Raw genomic sequence first — 24,162 nt, 5'->3', positions numbered from 1 at the left:
GGTTGAACGGACCCCTGGCTGACGTGCTCCAAACGTGCACGTCACGTACCGGGAACAGTTGCTGCAGCGGACACCTCCTCGGCAAGCCACCGAGGTCGGAGCCCGTGATCGCGGCCTCTGGGCTGTGAATGGCTCGCAAAGCGCGCGAGGCCCAAGGTGCGACCCGTACACGCCCTCGGAGGCGTCGTGGCGAACAGTGCCGGACGCTTGGTTCCTTCCAGGAACCCACGGCAACCTGACACGTAACCGGAAATCACCCCGCGCAGGTAACCCCTCTCGCCAGACGGGCTTTTCAAACTCAGCATTCCAAAGCAGGTAAAGATCGACTCGGCTCGCGTCGGAGCTGGTCGAGGATCAAGATGGCCGCTTCTCTCCCGACCTTGTCTTTTTTTCTCTTCCGGTTTACCATCCCGTTTCCGGTCTCCTGTTATCAGGAGCACTTCTAACCATTTAACCACAACAACCTTTAATAGAATAAACATTAATAAGAAATGACCTGAATAGTAATTCACATAAATCCGGAATCCGTAACACATGATCCTTTCCATCTCCGTTACCTATTTCCCTTTACTTCCTCTGCTGGTGGGAGAACTCTATCTGCACTGACTCCTTTTCCCTGTAGGTCACTGTCTTTCTTCTTTGCTCTCTCTCTCATTTTTTCTTTCTTTCTCTCTCACTCTTCATGTGCTCACTTGTGTCTGCCTATTTCCCCACCAGTATAATTTGAGTATATTTTCCGTTCCACCATCCTTCACTGCACAGTGAATCTGCAGTAAATCAATGAGTCGTGATTTTAGAAAAAAGAAAAAAAAGACGAAGAAGCATATTAAGGAATTTACATGTAGGAGTATTACAAGACCCTTGTTAGTCTGTCGACAAATGTTTGCAGGACAAATTAGTTTATCTTGGGATTGCAGCATCACAATGCAAATATCTGACATATTTAGATGGCAACGCAAGTTTGGAATCGGAACGCAAGCAAATAGATCATCTGACATTTTTTACTTTCTCAATAGCAATGATAATTTCATTTATTGCAATGCCATTACATAATAATGTCAAAAAAGCATGCTTCACAGCTATTGTAAGCCAAGTCCTACCTGGAGCATTCTTTCTCATGTTTATGGTCATTGATATCACAAATGTTATTGCAAAGGCAAGTGTAATAGAGGTCAAAGGCTCACGTATTTGACAGGTAAGGTCTGTAGGCCTCCCAAAAAATGCCACACTGCTGACAAAGCATACTGTTAAGGTGATCAACAGCATTCCAACCAATATCCCCTTTGCAGTCCATATTGGAGTCAGCTTTAAGTAACATAAAATGAAGATTCCTGTGACTATTGTTGACGTAATTCCCAATACATTTAGAGAAAGCAGAATGATACCAAGTGGACTTGTAAATGCCAAGTATTCTTCAGGCATTGTAATACATGCAGTGTGGTGTGCATTAGACCAGAGATTGTGAGAGCATTGATGACAATCTTGTGCATCTGCAAGGTAATAACATAAATGCATGCATTAAACACTAAACGATGCATTAAACTTTTTTTACAGATACAGTAATAGAGGTAAGATACAGCTTATCCTGTCATAACCTTTGTTACCATTTGAGCTATTATCATCAAATTTTCATTAAAGCTTTATTATGATAATACGGAGAAGGCAAATTCATAATTATGTCAAAAGGTCAAAAGTCAGCGTCACATAAAATCATACATTTTCATCCAATTGACCTGAAATTTAAATTTACCATTTGGGTTTTGTCATCAAATATTTTCAACAAAGCTTTATTATGAGAATATGGAGAATGCTAATTAATAATTTGGTCCACAGGTCAAAGGTCAGTCACTTAAAATTGTTAATTTTCACTAGATTGACCTGGAATTTGAAGAATTTGCATATTGGGTCACTGAATTGGTTCACCAATCAAAAGATAGAAAGAAGTTGATTATTTTTAAATACAAAAGCTCAAAAGTCAAGGCTGCATAAAGTCATCAATTTTCATATTGTATTTTTTTTAAACTGTTTTCGTTATTTTGGGCATTCGGAAGATGTAGAATAAGAAGAAGAAGAAGAAGACGTCTGAATACAAATGGACACGGAATGGCTTTGAGTTTTCAGATGCTTTCTAATTTCTCATTTGAGTTGGATATCGCTGATTCATGAGCACAAGTTTTTAAATGTCGAGAAACGTATTCACTAGAGCGCCTCTCCAAGTTTTTGGTCCTAAGAATGCTCGACAATCGGCATATAAGGGGTGAACAAAATAATAGTTGGAGAGACCAAGGTCTTCGTTGGTGTGTTGGTTCCCGTTCTCCTTCTACCTTCCCATTTTGAGTTTATCATCCCAGTACAGTAGCAGAGGCTGGTTGCTGATACTGCTCAAAAGATGCCAGTTGTGATCATTTGTGGAAATCCGATTTGCTCTTTTTGAGAGATTCCATGTTTCTGCACTATATTTCCACTCACTCAAACCTGTGGTGTTTCCTTCACTGCAGAAAAGGGTGTATTGTTTGCTGCTGCATTCAGCTCGATCGCAATGCATTTTTGCTAAAATGAACCATGAGTGGGAAATTATTCTGCCCCACCAGTCTCTCCCTTTGCATTAAAGGGACTAACGCTCCGTTAACTTTCATATTATATATTATTTCCCCCCTTGATTAGGCGCATCAATGCTGTATTAATGTATTACTAGCGGTAACCCGTGAAAATCACGGGCATAAATAGTGTTTATGTTCATACAAACTAACTTGTTAAGAAGTGATTATTACCATAAATCCACATATTTAACTTGGTGCAGCATTTTAGGTTGAGTCCATAGTGTAAATTAACATCAAAGAGCGTTGTTAAATACAACATTTTGAGTACACCAGTGTGAGCCAAAGGGACCTTGGTTTGTCTGTGGGTCAATTTGGATGGAAATATCTTTCCAGCTGGTTGCTCTGGAAAATGCAACGTACAGTTGGCCATGGGAGAAGACAGGAGAAGGTAGGTATATTCCAAGCTTTTTGAATGTCTGACCCTGTGCTTTGTTGGTCGTCATGCAGTATGCTAATCGAAGTTGGAAACTGGGTATGCTGAAAGGTGAATGGTAGGCTAACATCCGACGGTGCCAATTTAATTTGAGGGATGAGAACACGTTGTCCTTCATTTGCACCTTGAAATATTGCTGCATCGATGACGTTTGCATTCAATCTGTGAACAATGAGCCTGGTGCCATTGGAAAGGCCCTTTCTGAGGTCCAGATTGCGCGGCAGCATGATGATGGCACCTTCTTTGAGAGATAGGCGGTGAGGAGGCATGCCTCCTGGTGTAAGGCTGTTTAAGAATTCAACAGGGTAGTTGTTTGCTTTTTCCTCATTGTCACACAGCGCTTTATCAGTGCTCAAATAAACGTGTGATGTTCCACTTAATCTTTCACATGTGACATCATTCAACTGCAAGGTGCATTCGTTTGTAGGTGTCACAATAGCTGTTTGATCAAGACTCTGCGGGCATGATAAGTCTGGAAACACTGCATCCACAATACTACTTGTAACGATGTTGCACTGTTGTGGAATATCGATGGAGTTTGGTGGAGCTGATGGCTCAAAACTCTTGAGAGTATTGTTTCCAAGTAACAATAGCCATCTTGCAAATCCTGCTGATCTTCACCTGCTCTCATGTTCCTAATCAAGCGTATTTGTTGAAATTCTGGCCAGATGACATCTTTTGATGCAGTTTTCCACAATGACAGTTGGGGGTCTTCTTGGAATAACTGGCAAGACTTGTCGAAAGTCTCCTCCCAGGACGAATATTTTACCTCCAAATGCAACATCAATCCCAGTGATGTCTCGCATCATTCTGTCTATGGCATTAAGAGCATGCAACGGAACCATTGAAGCCTCATCTATGATGAAGAGGGTAACTCTACGAATTATACTGGCCTGTGCAGAAGTTTGTTTAACATTGCATGTACTTGTTTCAAGGATTGGCATTGGTAGCTTGAACAAACTGTGTACTGGGCGACCACCACATAAAAGAGTTGCTGCGTGCCTGTCCAAGCAGCAGCAGCCACCTCAATTTGTTTGGCACGGAAAGATGATATGAGTGTGTTGTACACCATAGTTTTGCCACTACCACCTGGGCCATCCATGAAAAAAGCCCGGCATTTAGGTGGGTGGCCCATTGATATTTCATCTGCAGCAGCTTGTACAGCATCCACCAATATCCTTTGTTCTTGGTTGAGGCGTTGAATGTTTGTCATTGCTGCGGTCGCCTCTGCTGCCAGATCGTACACGGATACATCCTCAAGATCTTCAACTACTGGCAAGCCTAATGCATCACATGATAGGTTTGACTGTCTCAGTGTTAGTTCAATATCTTGTAGAGCCAACATTTCTGCTTGGTTAATTGGTAGATGGTCTCTATGTCTCTATGTCTCTATGTACATAGTCCTCTATGAATGCCTCCTTGTAATTGTCCCACAGCCGTCTAGGATCTTGGGGCTCACAATGTGAGCAGATGATGGCAAATAGACAACGCAAGTGAGAAGGCATTTGAAATGCTGATGCCTCTGTAAGTGTTTGATCAAGCTTTGTGTCATCATCCAAAAGATGTAACATCTGGCAAGCTTCTTTGTAAGTTGGCACAGTTGTATTGTCTATTGTGCGAAGATCAGCATAGCTCTTAGCTCTAGGAATGTGTAGCAGAAGCAGCCGTAAGGCAAAGCGCTCAGAATCCTTTGGACTGACCGAATACATTCTTGCAATGATGTTGCTGCTACCCCGTTTCCATGGTTTCCATACCCTGTCTTTAAGGTGAAAGACATAGTGGTTTGTTATCTCTGTGTATAGATAACCATTTGCATCTGGGTTGAAATGGTTGAGCTTGAACCATGCAGTTAGCATGGTGTCTTGCTGTGATGCTCTGTCCAGTGCGTCAGCTTCTCTTCCCTGTGTGAAATACACCGCTTGCTGGCGAGGCAGATGCACAGGAAGACGTATAATGGTGTGGGAGTTTCATGAAGCTGATATTCAGAGAGTCTCCAGAACGCTTCTGGTGCACTGACATAGCGAGCATCAAGGAAAGTGGAGACTTCATCATGATCTAGTTCATTTGTACTTCGTACCTCTATATTTGCACAGTCATGACCCTTGTATATGTACTTGAACAGATATTTGACACTTTTAACTGTTGTACATGCCTCAAGATTGATGTGAGCCTGAAACGTTTTTGTAAGGTATGGGTTGTATGGAACAACCCAGCGGTTGTCAACCTCAACATTCTTGACCTTAACAGTTTGGCCATTGTCTGATCTTTGATAGATGGGTTAACCATTTACCTCAAGCGAAGTTCTATATGTGAACTCCTTTGGGAAGTTTTTTGTGCAAACACCATTATTCATGCAGACAGATTTGGGGTTGAGGACACCACATGGTCCATGAATCATTGTTGTTTGAACAATTTGATGCAAAATTGGATCTGTGTCACGGTCTGGAATTTCAGCCGAAATGAGTGAATCTATGTCATCAGCATTTCTCAGTTTACAGTCATTGTGCAGAACTATCAGAAGATGACAGTGAGGTAAACCACGTTTTTGAAATTCAATGACAGACAAATGCAACTGGCTTTCCCAGAACATGTCTTTCTCTGATGTCTTTCAAAAGTTCTTGGAGATGCAGCCTGAAGACACGGGCTACTAAATTTGGACGGTCCTCTGTTCTTTGTCCAGGAGCCAAATTTTCACGAATTTCTTTCAATTTTGGATTGCATGTGAAAGACAAAAAAAGGTCGGGGCAGCAATATTTGGATACTATAGCCATTGCATCCTGGTAATTTTGTTGCATTGCCCTTGGTGAACCCTGGTAAGTTGAAGGCAGAATGACAATTTTACCAGGTGCAAGATCTTTTTCTGCAGCCTCAGAACGCAAGTGATCCATAAGTCCTTGATACTGCTCAACCCGAAGTTGTGTTTGATTTGCACGAATAGAATGCAATCTAGATGCCTCAGTCTTGACATAAGAGTCCACAATGTATTGTTGTAGTAATTTTCCTCCATGGTGTATTGGACTGAACTGCTGTCGAATGGCAAGGCGATGACTGTAGAATTGAAGTAGTGTGACTGCTTGTCGATTTGCAGTTCTGTGTTCTGGAGTATGAGTCAATCCATTGTGCCAGCCTAAATCTCCATTGGGGAAGAGCAAAGGATAGACCATGGGGTCGCAGTTGCCAGACATGTATGAAATTGTTTTAGGAGGGTGATCTTTTGGGTACACTAAAATGTCACGGTTTGCTGGGGGTGCTCCATCTTCCCCCAACAAAGACTGCAGCAACCTCATCATGACGTGGTTCATTGTACCTGCGTTGATCTTTTCCCTGTTTCATGTACATGGTGACAATTTGTGAGGGATGTTGTTGTTCGACCTGTCTCTTATACGTGTAGGCAGCTGCATAGGGATTTATTCTGTTCAGTGTGATTGCCAGAATGTTCATAATATCACGTCTGCAGTTTTGATTTTCAGGATGGCGCAATCTGCTTTCAACTGCTTGATCACCTTCCAAAATATAAAGTTGGCTGTAGAGGGGCTGCGTATTGTCAACGGGATGCAAAGTTCTAGCTCGATGGTTTATCTGACGATGAATTTTGAAACTATAAGGGCCATTGCCTGGTGGAGGTTGTACACTTGCTACAAAAGAAGCAAATGCCATTGCACTGTTGTATTGACGTATGTTCTGGCGAAGGTTTGTGCCCATGGGTATCATTTTGTGTTATGAGCTGATGTAGTTCATGGGGATAAGGTTGTAATTGTGTGAGAGACACTTTTCCCTTGTGACAACAGTTCATGTGTTCATTTCTAAAACGTAGTGCTCCACAATGCGAGCAGATATGGTCCATTGCACCAATGTAATATGGGTCAACATCAGGGTTGGGATGCCGTGCGGCATACTGTACTTCAACATGACCCTGATTATTGTCTTCTCTCTGCAGGTCATTATCTTCTGCCTGAACAGATGTAGCAACACCATTGCTTCCTTCTTGGGGGTTATTTGCAGTAATGTCATCTTCAGCTTCAGTGAGGTCATCTGCAGAGTCATCCCGTGCAGACATAGCTGCATTTGCACGATGCCTCCACACAGCATCTCGGTTTCTTGCCCGAGCAACAGCTCCAGTCACCGAGGAGCGCTTTCGCTTAGGCATGTTGGATTTCTGTTTACCGCAAGGTGGAAGCACGCCTAGCCAGCGAGCTGCGGCCTTTGTCCAGCCAGTTATCACTGGTTAGGTTATCAGTACCGCAAGCAGATATGCAGTCTGTACAACAACAACAACAACAACAACCGCAAGGTGGAAGCATGCCTGTGTGCTGATGCCAGCGAGCTGCGGCTTTTGGCCAGCCAGTTATCGATAGTTGACTCGACAGCAGTGCATCTCACTGTGCGTAAAACAAAATGGCGTGAGTTATTCAAAACTTTTCACTGATTTTCAGCTTTTATTACACACTTATAGACATTTGGAGGTGTATAGTTGTATGTAGTTGTATAGACTGCATATCCGCTTGCGATACTGATAACATAACCAGTGATAACTGGCTGGACAAAAGCCGCAGCTCGCTGGCTAGGTGACCTTGCGGTATTGATAAATATCGAGGCTGATGTCACATTGGCGGCCAAGCGTGCGCATTGCCTGCTGCCTTCCCACTTCCTTTCAAAATAATTGTTTCAGTTCGCACCAACATTCATTCTGGCGGATCTCCTGAATATCGCTTTGTATTCAACTGCAGTATTGTCTCTTATAGTGTGGTTACTGGTAAGTATCCCCTTTACATTTCTGATCGCATTTATATTTGTATTAAAAGGCGTAGCATGCCTCTCGAGTCGCTGTGCGTCCGGCACACATCCGGACGTCTTCTTCTTCTCCTCAGTATCAAGTGCAGCATCTCACTGTGCGTAAAACAAAATGGCGCGAGTTATTCAAAACTTTTCACTGATTTTCAGCTTTTATTCCACACTTATAGACATTTGGAGACATAGGTATACTTATATGGAAGGGTTAGTCATAACTACATAGTATCACACATATCTTAGGGCGACAGGTGCAATAGCTGGAGAGAAGTTCCGACTACAAACTTCAGAAATAAGCGTTTTAATGATATAGATTTCATGTGTTCATATTCTGTGAGTTTTTGTGTGTAAGAATTAAATGATATTTTACTCTTTATAGTTGCGTGGCAATCGTTTGGATCCCGATAAGTTAGGTTACATAATGGGAAATATAAAACCGAACATGAACTTCAGATCCCACTTGTATAAAAGTTTTATCATGTAGCGTACACCACTTTATTTCTCATTAATAGTTTTTACAAGTTGAATCAATGAAAGTTAACTTGAAGTACATTTAATTGTTTTTGTTTGCCAAAATCTCAGATACATTTTATTAACAACAATAACCGACATTCTCTTTAAAAAAAATAGCATTGGAGTAGTTATCCTTCCTTACTAGTAGATGGGTCACCAGCTTAATTTCCATGTGTCTCTCCAATGTATTTCTAGCAAGAAAATGGTGGATAACTGGTCAGATATTGAATCAGAAACCATTATAACTGACATGTCCCTGGTTTTCCTCTGTTTATATACACCTTGTAAAAGGTGTTTGAATCCCAGAGTGCACTTGCTGCTCATCACATCATCACAAGAAAGCAAAACTACTCAGCAGTTATTGTGGATGGACGGAGATAACTTAGTCCAAGAGACCATGCAGGTGTAGGATTCAAACATCCATACTGTATAAAAGTGGATTGTTGTTTAAATGAGTGGGATTCAAATACACCTCAACCCCATTAGGGCCATTCCATTGTGACTCGAATGGCATTTCTACGAAAATATCAAATTATATGATCCAGCAATTTAACAATACCTGCATACTACTTGTTTTCTCTATTTAGTTTGGTAAAAGCATCAGTCGACTACGTTTTGGTGAAAAGGATGCAAGGGAAGCGCAAAGCGCCCCTCCCTTTATATGGGATCGTTTCTCTGTACGCAACTTTAACACAACGACTGAAAATTCGTTTCTCGGCTTCTACTGGACGAAATTGGCTGCAAATTTCACAAGTAAATGCTTTGTACGTTGAGGTAATATGTTCCACATTTCAGCAACATCCATTTCTGCATTCTTGAGTTTTATTTAGAAAACCCTCAAATCCGCACAGCGTTGGACTGTCATGCTCCAGCGACACGGCGCGCCGTTCCCAGACGCAGGAGTACTCCGTGGTTCAGCGCAGTCAGCGACGAAGTCAGGGCTGCCAAAAAGGAACGACGACGTGCCGAGAGACAGTGGCTGAAGACTGGCCTCACAGTCCATAAACAGTTGTATAACATAGCTAAAAGACTCATCATAAAAATCATTCTGAAAGCAAAAACGTCATATATTTCTGATCGGATTACTAGGAGCTCCTCCTGCAAGCAACTGTTCAGCATTACCAACCGCCTGTTTTCCACCAAAAATAAATCCGTTCTTCCCACTGTATTTCCTCAAAACGAACTACCCCAACGCTTCCTGCATTTCTTTCACAATAAAATTCAGTCAATAATAAACAATCTTGACAAGCAGTCACTCCTTTCCTTCAATGATGCTGAACACTGCTTTCACGGCCGACCTCTTAGTTCGTTTACTCCTGTTACTGAGGAAATTGTCAAATGTACAATCCTCAAGTCAAACACAAAAACATGTGATCTCGACCCCCTTCCCACTGATTTGTTTATTGAGCGTTTGGACACCCTCCTCCCATTTATTACTGCAGTTATCAATGATTCTCTGACTACGGGTTCATTGCCGCTTCTCTTTAAGCAAGCTCTTGTTAAACCACTTCTTAAAAAGCCCACCCTTGACCTTAACGACATGAAAAATTACCGTCCTATCTCCAACCTGTCTTTCCTGTCAAAGATCACAGACAGAATTGTGCTTTCACAGATGAATGACCATCTAGTTTCAAACAATCTTTTCAATTCTCACCAGTCAGCATATAAACCAGGCCATAGCACTGAGACCGCTCTCCTAAGAATAACCAATGATCTTCTGACCTCTCTTGACTGTGGTAAGGTTTCCGTTCTTGCTCTTTTAGACTTGTCTGCCGCCTTTGACACGATTGACCATAGTGTCTTAATTCGTCGTCTTGAACTCACATTTGGTATAACCGGTACTCCCCTTTCTTGGCTGATGTCCTATTTTGCTGGTAGAGTGCAAACAGTTGTTGTCAATGGCCAGAAATCAGCCCCTTCCCCGCTTTCCTTTGGCGTTCCCCAGGGCTCAGTCCTGGGATCTATCCTCTTTCTTTTGTACACTCAGCCTCTATTTGATCTTGTTGCCAGACATTCAGTTGATCACCACGCCTTTGCGGACGACAATCAGCTGTACAAAGGAAGCGCGATTCAACAAATCGTGCCCACTGTTGAAGTGTTCGAAGGCTGTATTGCCGACGTGAAGGCGTGGATGACCCAAAACAAACTTCAGCTGAACGATGCTAAAACAGAGTCTATGATTGTAAGATCCAACAGATGTCCTCTACAATGTTTACTTCCTACCACTATTCATGTTGGTGAAACCGATGTAAACTTTGTTTCGTCGGCCAAGAACCTTGGTGTGGTTTTCGACTGCAACATGACATTTTCCAATCAAGTACTTCAAACTTGCAAATCAGCATACTTTCAGCTGCGAAAGATCGCATCCATTCGCCACTTTCTTACTCCTCAAGCTGCTCTAACTCTGGTCTGTGCCCTTGTCCTCTCAAGGCTAGACTATTGTAATTCTTTGTATGCTGGCTGCCCTCAGTTTCTCTTGGATAAGTTACAAAAGGTTCAAAACTCTGCCGCTCGTCTTGTCTGTAAGGCGAAGAAGTCTGACCATGTTACTCCGCTCCTTGAATCTTTACACTGGCTGCCTGTCTCTGCTCGTGTGCAATACAAAATTTGCACACTATGTTATAAATCATTGTGTGGAGCGGGACCTCACTATCTCTCCGATTTGCTCACTCTCTATGAACCTCGGCGACGGCTTCGTTCAAGCGACGACTCTATGACCTTAGAGCCGCCGCGCACCAGCACCGAGTCGTTTGGCGAGAAATCCTTTTCCTTTGCTGCACCTCTGCTCTGGAATGACTGCCTTCCTCTGTTCGACATGTTGACTCTCTTCCTGCCTTTAAAACCTCCCTCAAGACCTATCTGTTTCACAAGTCTTTCAAAGTCTAAGTCCTGTTTTCCCTTTGGTTTGAGGTGGGACAGAGATCGAGAGTATGTCTGTGTACATGTGCGGGGAGGGAGGAGGAGGAGGAGGGGAGAGTACACATCTGTGGGTTTTGAATGGGGAGGGAGAGGAATAGGGCAAGAGTGAAGGTGTGTCTGTGTGTTTGTGTATGTTTGTGTATGTGTGTGCGGTGTGTGTGCTTTCACATGATAATGTAAAGTGCCACAAGTGTCGTTAACTCTGCTTGATGCAGCTATATAAGGCTCCTTTATTATTATTATTATTATTAAATCAACGTTTGTGTCTGTCAGTCTGTCAGTCAGTCCGTCCGTCCACCCAAAATGTGTTGGCACTCATATCTCAAAGGCTATACATTGAAACTAGCTGAAACTTGGAATATATATCGAATATATATACTACATCTAATTAATGGCTTTCAAAAGAAATTTCACCTAAGTGCCATAGCTTTTGCTTGGCTGATAGGAGCGAACCCCAAAAAGTTGGACATAGAAAAGGTTTGACTCCGGTAGTAATCAATATCGAATATTTTCTTTATTCAGGATTGGAATGATACCGTATGTCATGACAAGCAATGGGAAAGATGGTTTACAGTATCGGACGGGACCCCCATACATCCTGCGGGAAATAGGTTGGTTTTTAATTAGTGTAATTTAATTGATGTATGTGATGTGTCCATGTATTTTTTCATCCGTCGTAAATTCAGGCTGTAACAACAAAATGTGAACAAGTCAAGGGGTGTGAAAACTTTCTGAAGGCACTGTACTTGGGAATGAACAAGTTCAGTGGTGTTCTACAGGCTGTGAACTGTTAAGGAGAAGGCCAATGTTCATTAAATTTTGGATTTATACCATTTCAACAGCCCTCTTTCTTTAAAATAAATGATATTAATCACCAACTTCAATTTTTAATTTTGAATATGATGTGTACACTTGCACATAATGGTCCATTGCAAGCTTATGGCAATAATTTCAGAATAAAATTCAGAATTTTGAAAATGTAAGAATTTTTAAAAAGCGAATTTTAAAAATCTTGATAAAAAGCCAAATTTTTAAAATGAAATTTGAAGATTTAGAGTATTTCTAAATTTCCCCAAAAAAAATCAAAATTTCATGAAATAAAAGATTTCAAAACAAAAGCTGAAATATAAATTATGTCAAAATAAAATTCAGCACCTGAATGACAGAAATATTTAAAATATAATTTAAACTAAAAAAGCACAAATTTGAAAGTTCAATTGAAGATTTGAAAAATATTCTGTAATTTCCAAATAAAATTTAAAATATGTCGAATTTAACATTTCAAATTACAATTCAATATCTGAACGATTTAAATTTCAAAATAAATATATATAATTGAATGACAATATCTTAGAAAAAAAAAATCAGACTTCAAGCAAAATTTAAAGAGGGAAAAATAAAATTTAAGATTGAAAAAAATCTACCATTTCTACCAAAATAAAGAAAAACTAGAACGGCACTCAGTAGAGCGCATACTACCGCCATCGGTGGCCGCTGCTGAGCCCTATCTTCCAATGGTAAAAAAATCCTTCAAAAAATTCCTGGATCCGGAATAATATCCTGAGCTTCACCAAAAACTAATCATTTCTTCCTTATCCCAAGGGCAATCATCCCACCAACTTTCATCCAAATCCGTTCAGAACTTTTCCAGATATCTTGTTCACAAACACACGAACACACGAACACACGAACACACATGCGTGCACACACACACACACACACACACACGGACGGACACGATCGAATGCATTACTCCCTGCCGGGAGTAATAAATGAAAAAGCAAGATTTTATGAAAATCCAAATTTGAAACATTTTTCTCAATTGCCTTTCTTCATTTTAAAACAAACCGTCTGTCTGTTGAAGAATTGCTTGCAAAGTTACGTTATTATCTCTTTATGCATTTGTTGTCAGTGATGCATTACAATTGTTTTGTTGCAGGATTACAATTTGTTAGTTCAACATTACCCAATTGCAGAAGGCATTTGGCATATTTCTTGCTGTGCTCATCAAAACCACCGTGCCATACTCGCATATTTTTAATTGCTTAAAAATGTGGAAGTGTTGCAATAGAGTAGAGCGTTTCATTCATGCATCCATTATTTTCACCCATGAATCACACTTTACTACTACAAGCAGGGATTGGTGGAAATCACTGCCAAGTAAAATTGCCTTGCCTCCGAATGGCAAATGCTCCTGCATCATATCACACAATGTCTGGTCCATTACCTCAAGCATATAGTGATCCGTCATAGTTGCTTCATCCCACACCATAAGAGCTGCCTGGTGGATACATGTGGCAAGCTCAGTTTGGCAAGCTCAGTCGGGCTAAAACTTTAAATTATTATCTACATTGTTCATCCCTTTATTTGGGTGGTGTTTTGGAAACAGATTGCTGCTTCGATTTATTATACAAATTGCTCATCCCTTTATTTTGACAGCGTATTGGCAACAGAACGCTGCCTCGATCACCACAGAAAATATGAAATAACTCAGGTTACATACATAAAGAAAAAACATGGCCTCTGCTAATATGCAGATATAATACATTGTGGTTACATTGCTCAGATAAATTCGGATACCTGAAGCTTGAGGACTGAAGCCTGAGACCTATCACCTTTGCAAGGGCTATGATGCTTATCACTAGTAGACTACGGAATTTTATGTTAAGAAAATAGGCCTTTTATGTTTTGAAAAGCGGAATTTTTTTTTTTTATGTGAAAAAATCCCGAAATATTTTTTTCCCCCGTTTTATTCATTTTTTATTATTACCATGTTTTTCAGAAATCAGTCAAAAAAAGAACAAAAAATGGTAAGCTTTTTCCTGCACAACATTAAACACTCTGGGCTAGTAAACAGGTAAAAAATGACATTCAGGTACCTTTATTGCAACCGCATTGTTTGATAAGTAGAGGACTAGAAGAAATTGACAAGACCCTTTTAGGAACGGTTAAAGTAGGTGTTTGAAATCATTATCTTGGTAATGTTCTCCTTGGTGAGGCGGTGTCGGCGGTCGGTGAGGACGTTTCTGTAGACAGAGAAGGACCTTTCCACGTCGACGCTGACGATGGGGCAGTACCTCAAGAGGGGGATGTCAGCAAGCTTGACTCCAGCCGGCACACCAACCTCAGATCCGTGCTGATCTCCATCCAGGATCAAAGCCACTGTCCTCAGCACACCAATGTCGGGATTGCGCTGCAGCACCGCCTTGAACTTGGTGAGCAGGATCTCCTTACGGCAGCCTCGGATCTTTTCGAGCTCCTCCTTGGCCTGATCAAGGAGCTGGAAGGCCTTGGCCAGCTCCATGCCGGCCTCCTCCAGCTGCTTAAGGATCTTCGGGATGAACGACACTTGGGCATTTAAGAAGACCAAACTGAGCTTGATGTCCACCTTTCCGAACAGGTCCTTGGCACTCCGGATTGCCATCGCGTCGTCATCGTTCAGCTGGTCCACAATGTCCTTGACGGCCTCGAAGTGCTCGGCGTAAAACACTGCGGCGTCGATCCACGTCCCCCACAGTGTCAGAATGGGTTCCGGGGGGAGAGAAAGATTGGGCTGCTGCTCCTTCCAAAAGACAACACGCGACGGGGCTTTGACGAACACCTTCTTCGTCGTGGCAATCAGGTCGTTGACGTCCTTGAACATTTCTCGGACTGTCTTGCAGACACGGTGGAGCGCGTGGGCAACGCAAGTCACATGCAGCAAGTCCGGGAAGAGTTCCTTCAGGGCATGGCCGGCCTTGATCATATAGGCCGCGGCGTCGCTGACGAGGACCTTGAGGCACTCCGGCTTGAAATCAGGCCAAAGATAGCGCAGCGTGTCATTGACTGCACGCACGATCTCCCCGGAGTTGGTCTTCTCCAGAAACATGCACTGGACGAGGTGGGGACGAAAGTACCCCTCCTTGGACAAGCGTCCCGCGATGATGTTGGCCACATATCGACCTGCCGAATCGGTCGTCTCGTCGACGGACAGCCAGATGGGCTGCTGTCCGAGGTCGGCACGGATCCCCGCCAAGGCCTCGTCATAGCACTTGTCGAGGTAGTGCTTTCGAATCCAGCTTTCATCGGGGATCTGGAGAGTGATGTGCTTCTCCAGGAACGACCGGAGGGCAGGGTTTTCCAATTTCGACCATGGGATGCCAGCGGCCAGCATGGCCTGGCACAGCTCCTGAGCCACGACGTCGCACTTGTGCCTCTTTCCGCCACCAAAGTCCTCCATGGTGGCTTGTGTGACCGTCCTCTTCTTCTTCAAGGCCAAGTTGCTCTTGTGGCGGTCTCCTCGGACATGTTGGGCCAGCTCAGACTTCTGCTTCGCCCGGAAAGTCTTTTCACAAGCTCGACAGAAAGCCGTGTCACTCGACACGTACTTGAAGGTGGCCCCATCGCCGCCAGCGTTGAATTCCTTCAGCCACTTGTCACGAAGAGCAGCACTCATCTTGATAGGAGACTTGTTCACACTTTGTGTACACTCTCTCACTGTAGTACACCGCCTCACTGCTGTACACGCTGGGTACGCAACGCACACAAGTGGACGCAACGTTTTGTTTTTGAGATCGATCGCAGTTAAAAATTTCGATCGCAGTTTAAAATTTCGAAAAATTCCCTAATTTTTTTTAGCGTTGCCAGACATTTTCGACCAAAAAGGGCATTTTATTTTATTTTTCCCGAAAAGGGCGAAATTCTTTTTTTCTCCGAAAATAGCAAAATAATTTTTTTGCGCGCAAAAAAGCCGTTTTATGTGAAAAAATATTTTTTATTTTTTCACATAAAAATCCGATGTGCACTTATCAGCTACAATCTTAAGCTATTTGATGGTCCTTGATGGTTTTGGATGTTTTACACTGAACGGAAAAGTTATAGCGCATAGCAATTTATTAATATAAGACTTAGAAAAACATTTTTAGGCTTACCATAACAAGAAATGATGGATGCATTATCTTCCTGCTAAAATTTGTGGGTGAAGTCAGGCCAGCTATCCAGCCTATGGGTTTTGACTGGAAGGCTTCAGATGCACACAACCATGCAGGCCGATTAATTATGTTTTTAAGTTATAGTTATTCTAAAAAATTTTTAAAATTGTTTCAAAATAAAATGAAAACATTTGAATATATCTATAATATCTATAATATAAAAGGAGCTCGGTCTCAGCATGCCTGCGTGCGTGCCTGCGTCCGTCAACAATTGTCCTATAGGAGATTTATATGCAGTACATATGTTTGCCATCAATTCTGATCATCTTTTTATCAATCAAATGCTAGGTAATCTGCAAAAAGTATGTAAGGTGAGGATAGATGGGCCGGTTTCAATTTACATGAAAACAAAAACTCTTCCTCCATGTTCTTCTTCACTTATAATAATGGAGAGTCTCATTCAATCCCGTTTCTCATATTGATTGGATTCAGAAAACGCTTGCTGTATTCAATACTTTCAACATTTCCATTTTAGTCATACAACATATGACTGCCCTATCAAGTCATACAACATATGACTGCCCTTTGATATTGCCCTATCAAACAGTATTTCTGATTATACACTGTGTTTTAAAGTTTCACAAAGCAGGACCCTGGACTTCCAATACTCCAGGCGAGAAAAGGATATGAACAAAAAAGCAGCTGATATTTCAATAATTTATTTGCACGGTTTTTTAAAGAATGAAAGTTCAATTTTATTTATTATGCCTCCACCCGACGAAGTCGCCGGAGGCATTATGTTTACGGGTTGTCCGTCCATCTGTCCGTCCTTCCATCCGTCCGTCCGTCAGTCTGGGCTAAACCTCATTTTTCTCAGCAACCATATGTCCGATTGAGACGAAACTTTCAGGGTAGGAGTGACACCCATGGAGAATGTTGTTATGATAATTGTGACGTCATAGGTCACGTGGTATGGCAGCCATCTTGGATTAAAAGCAAATAATGAAAAAATGATTTATCAGAAACCGCTGAATGGAAAAATGTTAAACTTGGCACATTGTCAAGTACTCCCAATGGGGAACAAAAGCATGATAATGATGACATCATAAGTGAAGTGGTATACCATCCAAAAATGTTTTAATCAAATTCCTTATCCTAAAAATCAGAAATTGCATGCACATGATCTATGACTCATTTGTATTGAAATATTAAATTTATGACATCATAGGTCACATGGTTTGCCAGCCTTTTTGGATTGAAAGAAAATATTAAATAATGATATCTCTGAAACCGCTCACCATATTGATGCGAAATTTTACAAATATCATCCAACAGCACTGTTGCATATAGTTTGAAAATAATGATGTCATACGTCACGTGGTTTGGCAGCTATCTCGGATAGAAAAACGAACCTTATCCAATCAACACGAAACTTCACAAACGTGATCCACTACCCATACATATGCAGAGTAATGGCATCTATAAATTGTGGGACTATGCGGAGGCATATTGGCGACACAGTCACATTGTTCTAGTTTTCCCTTAAAACCTGTCGGCCAAAACACTATACCATCTATTTATTACGAAAGCAACAAAGGTATAATTTCCCTCTGCCCCTCTGCACTATATACTCCATATGTGTGGGGTGGCGGATTGATGCGACATGGTGTTTTATGGAGGGGAGGACGCACATGACCTCAAAAATTCCTCTCACGTTCATATGTAAATCTATCTCTATCTATAAGATTGTTATTCCTGTCAGGTAAGCAATGGGTCTTATATTCTAGTTATTTCAAAAATAAAATCTTTTCGGAGTTCCAAACTTGATATGGAATTTCAAAATCTAATTTCAACTACAAAAATGCAAAACTTTCAAAATAAAATTCAATATTTCTAAATATATAAAAAAATTCAAAAAACATTTTTCAAAAGTTGAAACACCCGAGTTAAAAAGGAAAGAATTTATGGCGTATTAAAATGGAAACATTTAATTTTGTTTTCGCCTTGGTCTGGCATGTTAATCCTGGATTAGTGGATTAATGTGTCATTGCATGTGTTCATGGTCTGTGCACTTAAGCTCTGTAGAACCACAAGGCAATCTCTTGGATAGATTCATTAAGGGATGCAATGGGGAATCGAAAGGGGACATACATTTTGGTTTGCTCTTAAACGCAGGTTTTTGGGATATGGCGTAACCTGCTTTAGTTCTGAAAAACACATTCAATGTTTGGTACAAATCGACATTGATGTCGATAGGAAAGGTCGACAGAGTGAGGTGCATGTAAATCACTTACCACTACTGTTTGAGTAGTATCCATCTGTGCACAAAATGCAATCAAAACAGCAAAAAGCCTCGCCTTTGCGTGATATTTTGCGCGTTCCGGGGTTGCATGGCTCACTGCACACCGAACGTGGTACCTAAATGCAATGAGAGAAAATAATAATTGTGGCACTCAAACTTACATCAATGAGAAATAGGTTCAACCTACCAAGCAGTTTGACACTTTTGCAAATACAATTTCCAAAGCTGTGGGATGTTTCAAGGTTATATATACACAGTCACGTGAAAAAGAAAGTACACCCCATGTAAAGTTTTGACTTTTTCAACATATTTCAACATACAGCTATTTGATCTTCATTTCAACAATATTGATAGATAAAGGTGATATAATATAACAAATATCATGAAATATTTACATTTTGTAGTCCATTGTATAATTTAAATAAACATAAATGCAAATTTCGCACGTGGAAAAAGTAAGTACACCCCTACATTTATCACTACTTCAAAGACCTAAAATTAGAATCAGGTGCACCAGCTCAGGTGCAACTGATTAGAACATCGTTAGAGAGGATCTTGGAGGAACCTGTCTTATTTAAACCTCAGACATTTAGTTTGGTTTGCTCTTTGTTGTTGAAGTGTGTGGCGTCACCATGCCGAGATCAAAAGATCTCTCTGAGGCCTTCAGAAAGAAGGTTATAGATGCCTACGAGTCTGGGAAGGGATTTAAAAAGATCTCCAAACAATTTGAAATCAATCATTCGACTGTCCAGAAGATCATCTACAAGTGGAGAAGATTCCAAACAACTGCCAACTTGTTCAGGCCAGGCCGCCCCAGCAAGTTCAGCCCAAGTTCAGACCGCAAGATGCTGAAAGAAGTCGCGAAGAACCCCAGAATGACATCACGTGACCAACAGGTAGTTTTAGAACCCTCACTTGTAAATAATTACTTGTAAATATCCCATTATTAAAAGGTTAAAGGTAGCACCCTTGGTTAGGCCACAGCAACACGTAGGCCACCTTAGAAATTCCAGTTATTTCATTATTATGTGTTTTAGTTAAGGCCATGTTTCCAATAGTTGAATCTGCGTTGTATCAATTAAATAAGGAGTAGGTCCCATTTCATTTCATCCATTTTGTGACCTCCCTCTCTAAGCGCCGCCATTACGCGCCTTGCCAGCAGCATTCGCTGCCTTAGCGCTCGCTCAAGCACCGCCTTTAACCATGCGGTCGGCCTGGGAAAAAGGGGGGCGGAACGCCAAGAACAAGGTGTGGCCTGTCAACCAGCCGTCAAAGGCATGGCCGGTAAGCCTTCACCAGCCAACCAAGGCTGAGGCAAGATCACCGACGGGCATGGCTCTTTGGCTGGCGGAGTGATCTGGGCTCGCATAATATAAGCGTGAACGAAAAGCCCTTTCAGAGGACTTATTCAATGGCGCTCATTTAAGGGGACTGGTGAGAGAGCGCGCATTGTAACGGACTTGCACGGACTTCTTCTTTTTTGGTAGACTTGATGAGAGAGCGTTGAGTGCATTGTGAAAGCCGATACGGAGCACACATTGGCAAAGGAGGACTCACTCGCTGGTTCTGAATAAAGAACTTGGGAGAGAGAGAGCGTTTGACACGACCATACGTTTATTACGTACAAAGGACACGAGCCTCCTGTATTCTGTATTGTTGGAATATACCTTTCGACCCTTTGGACTGCTGAGATCCTAGTCCAGTCATTAAACAACAATATTATTACTGCATGTTCAACAAAATTTGAACAAAAGGTTTCTCGATGGGTTTCACCTCTTTGATACCTCTACGTTAAAAAAAAAAGGTTTACCAAAATATGACATGGGGAACTACCTGAAAATAGGCCAAATCCAAGATGGCCGCCATCAACATTAACCAAAGTGGAAAAATGTCATAAATATGGAATTGATCAAGATAAAAACATGTATGATTAGTCTATGTATATCAGCCTGAAAATGTAAATGCATTGGAATGTATTGTTTATATGTGCTGATTGATATGATAACATAGAGATTGTAGACTGTTGAAAAAGAAATAAAAATTTAAATCAAATACAAAATGTTTGCCTAATCATGGCTAAAATTATTTATTAATTATAAATTAATATATAAAATTATGTAGAAAATATGAAATTATTTATAATTTTATTAATATTAATCATGAAACATCTGTTTACTTATTTTCAGGTGACTCATCTCAACTGATTGTGTCAACTGTAGACAAGAAAGAGATGGCTACCTGTGTGCTGTGTCTGGAGGCAATTAACCTGGACAAGCCTCAGGATTATGCAAATTTGACAGAAAAAGGCTGTATTGGTATTACTAATGCCAATAGACTGCGCAAATTAGATGTTCCAGACATCATATACACTGAAAACTGCTGCCTTGTTGTACACAGAGTGTCGAAGTAAGCATATTAACCCAAAAGCAATCAAAGCAGATCAAAAACGTAGTGCATCTACAATCACTGGGCAAGAATGTTTAGCGACCTGTATATTGAGCAAGTTCTGATGGGCAGTGTAAAATCAGTCGGTGGGCTGACTAGAGGACGTGGTTTCGAGGAGTCAACCAGTCTGATCTGGCTACTATCTATGCCTACATGTGGTGGAGTGCACAAGGCTATGCAGGAGGTAACAGGTATCTCACGTCCAGGGGAGATGCACAAAGATCTCACACAGGCAAAACTCAAGCGTGATGCCAAAGATCTCCAGTCCATCATTGATTATATTGAAGAGAGAAAGCCATTCTCACAGAATTCTAAAGAACTCCGGAGCCTGTCATCAGGAGTGATAGCACTAGAAGGGTCAGTAGACGTTGACTCTGCTGAGACTGTTGGTGCTGCTATCCTGGTATCTATGGAGGGACTGTCAGCTTCAAAACACAAATTCATAAAAAAAACAACAGGTTAATAACCTAGCTTCCTCAGTGTATGTATCTGTTGATGGTGAGAAGATCCAGATCGATCCTAAGCAACTGTATCAGCGCCTCGTTGTAGCAGGCATTGGCACTATTGATATCCAGACACTGTTCCAGTATGAGCTGTGCTCCTATCCCTCATCCTTGTTCGACACAAAACCTTTTATGCGACTTGCAGTTAAGGCTGATATACTGAATGGGTTAGTCAAGAAGGTACCAGCATGTGTTACGAAGGAGTTGCCCATCCGTGTTACCGATGTCATCGATGGAGGCGCCCTGTTACAGCGCCTGCCCTGGGCCAAGTCCACATCGTATGCCAATCTCTGCCAACTATATATTGCGTTTGTGCGCAACCACTATAACAATGCTCACATTGTGTTTGATGGCTATGGCAGTGACCCTTCTACCAAAGATGACACTCATCAGAGGAGAACTGGTAGTGAGATGGGAGTGGATGTGGATTTCACTCCAGATATGTTGCTCAAAATGACGAAAAGGCCATTTTTGGCAAACACAAGAAACAAACAGAAATTCCTTCATCTCCTGGGATCTGAGATGGAGAAGAAAGAAGGCATTCAAGTCAGTCACTCATCTGGAGATGCTGGTTATGACATTGCAATGACTGCCTGCACAATTGCTCTGACACTGCCTGTGATAGTTGTAGGGGATGACACCGACCTTCTCATTCTGCTGCAACACCACTTCACGCCCAGCAAACATGAGACCATCTATCTTCAAACTAGCACAAAGCTCATTGATATATCCATCCTGCAGAAGGAACTTGACCCTGACCTCAGTCATTCCCTGCTCTTTATTCATGCACTGTCTGGATGTGATATGACATCGAAGCCCTATGGCACAGGAAAAATGTCAGATATGGGTAAATACCATGGCCTCAAGGAATTCGCAGAGTTGTTCATGGTGGCAGATATTAATCGTGGGGAACTTGAGCTATCTGGTAAGCAGGCCATTGCAACCATTTATGGTTGTAAGCATGGTTCAGATTTGAATTTTGAACGTGCATCTACGTTCACCGAGAAGGTTGCTTCAAGCTCCGGCTATCTGCCCCCCTGAACGTCTTCCACCGACATCAGATGCTGCCAGATTCCACAGCCAGCGGGTCTACCTCCAAGTGCAGGCCTGGCTAGGCAACAACTTGGAGGCGACAGAATGGGGCTGGGTACTCTGCAAGACCCAGCACGAGTCTATCTTGAAGCCACACAGAATGGATCAACTTGCTGCACCTGCATCTCGACTCAACATCATCAAATGCAACTGTACTGGAATGTGTGCCAAAAACACATGCTCCTGCAGTAAAAATGGACTCAAATGTAACTTGGTGTGTGGTCACTGTAAAGGGATAACATGCACAAATGGGCAAATTCATGATTCCAGTGACACCACTGACTAATAGTGATGCACTGTGCAAATTTGAGATAAGACATTATAGGTGCAGAGAGGCATAATAGTATTAACCTTAATCCAACAAATAAAGTGAATAGAACATGTTTTAGAGTTCCATTGACATTATAATTTTGTCATCAACATTGAATATATAGATGTCAGGGGTTTGAATATGCTAATTGATAGAGATTTCTAACCACTTTCTAATGCCGTTAGTTATGTACTTGTAGATATACTAATTTTGCATTTTTCGTCAAATATTGGTGGCCATTTTGCATTTTATGCAACATTGAACTTGAAAATTACATTCCATAACATGTATATGTATATGCTAATATGAATAGACTCATCATACATGTTTTTATCTTGGCTGGTTCCATATTTGAAATTTTTTCCACTTTGGTTAATTTTGATGGCGGCCATCTTGGATTTGGCCTATTTTCAGGTAGTTCCCCATGTCATATTTTGGTAAACTTTTTTTTTGTTTAAAGTAGAGGGATCAAAGAGGTGAAACCCATCGAGAAATCTTTTGTACAAATTTTGTTGAACATCAACTATTTAATGACCGGACTATCCCTTAGACCTTTGAAACCCTTTAAGTCTCCCAAGACCCATAATACCACCAAGACCACGAAAGACCATGAAGACCCAAAAGTCCCCGAAGAACCAAAAGACTTCGAAGACCCAAAGTACCCAAAAAGACAAAAATACCCCGAAGACCCAAAAAGGCCCAAAAGACCCAAAACACCCTGAAGACCCAAAATATCCCAAATATCCCAAAGACTCAAAATACCCAAAAAGACGCTGAAGACCTGTCAGACCCATTAGACCCATAAGACCCTTTAGACCCATTAGAACCCAAGATCCTGAAGACCCCAAAGACCCTTATGACCACTTTTACCTTTAAGACCCTTTCAATACTCTAGACACCTTTCGATCCCTTCACCCTTCCAACCTTTTATAACTTTTAAACCTTTACACCCCTTACGTCGCTTTCAACGCCTTAGACCGTAACACCATTTCAACCCAATACAACCTACAGACCAATTAGACAGCTTTGACCCTTGACTATTCAGAGCTTTACACCACTTTGACCTTTTTTGATTACAAGTAAATTACAAATAAATAATATCACCAATATTACAAATAAATTTGTACAAAATAAATGTTTGTATTATGATTAGTGGAAATCATGATAACACAGCAACTCAAATTCAGTCAGGTCATTATCCTCAGTTTAAACAAGCCCGTGCCTCTGCGGTGAGGTGTGGTGAGGCAAGTGTAGCGATCTGATCCACGCTTGTGTATTATAAAATGAAATGTCTGTAAGAAGCCCGATGTGTTTTGTGATGCAATCAAAATACAATGCTACTTCCAA

The 24,162-nt window shown here is 41.5% G+C and overlaps 1 pseudogene; it reads right to left on the bottom strand.

The window, feature by feature from the left end:
• Positions 1-4,406: 4,406 nt before the first annotated feature.
• Positions 4,407-7,180, bottom strand: LOC144891217 (uncharacterized; annotated as a pseudogene).
• Positions 7,181-24,162: the final 16,982 nt, after the last annotated feature.

This window comes from Myxine glutinosa, chromosome 3, assembly GCF_964187855.1.
Source record: "Myxine glutinosa chromosome 3, kmMyxGlut1.1, whole genome shotgun sequence".
Taxonomy (NCBI): Eukaryota; Metazoa; Chordata; class Myxini; order Myxiniformes; family Myxinidae; genus Myxine; species Myxine glutinosa.
Note: the sequence above shows the minus strand (reverse complement) of the source record. Positions and strands in the feature narration are given on the sequence as shown.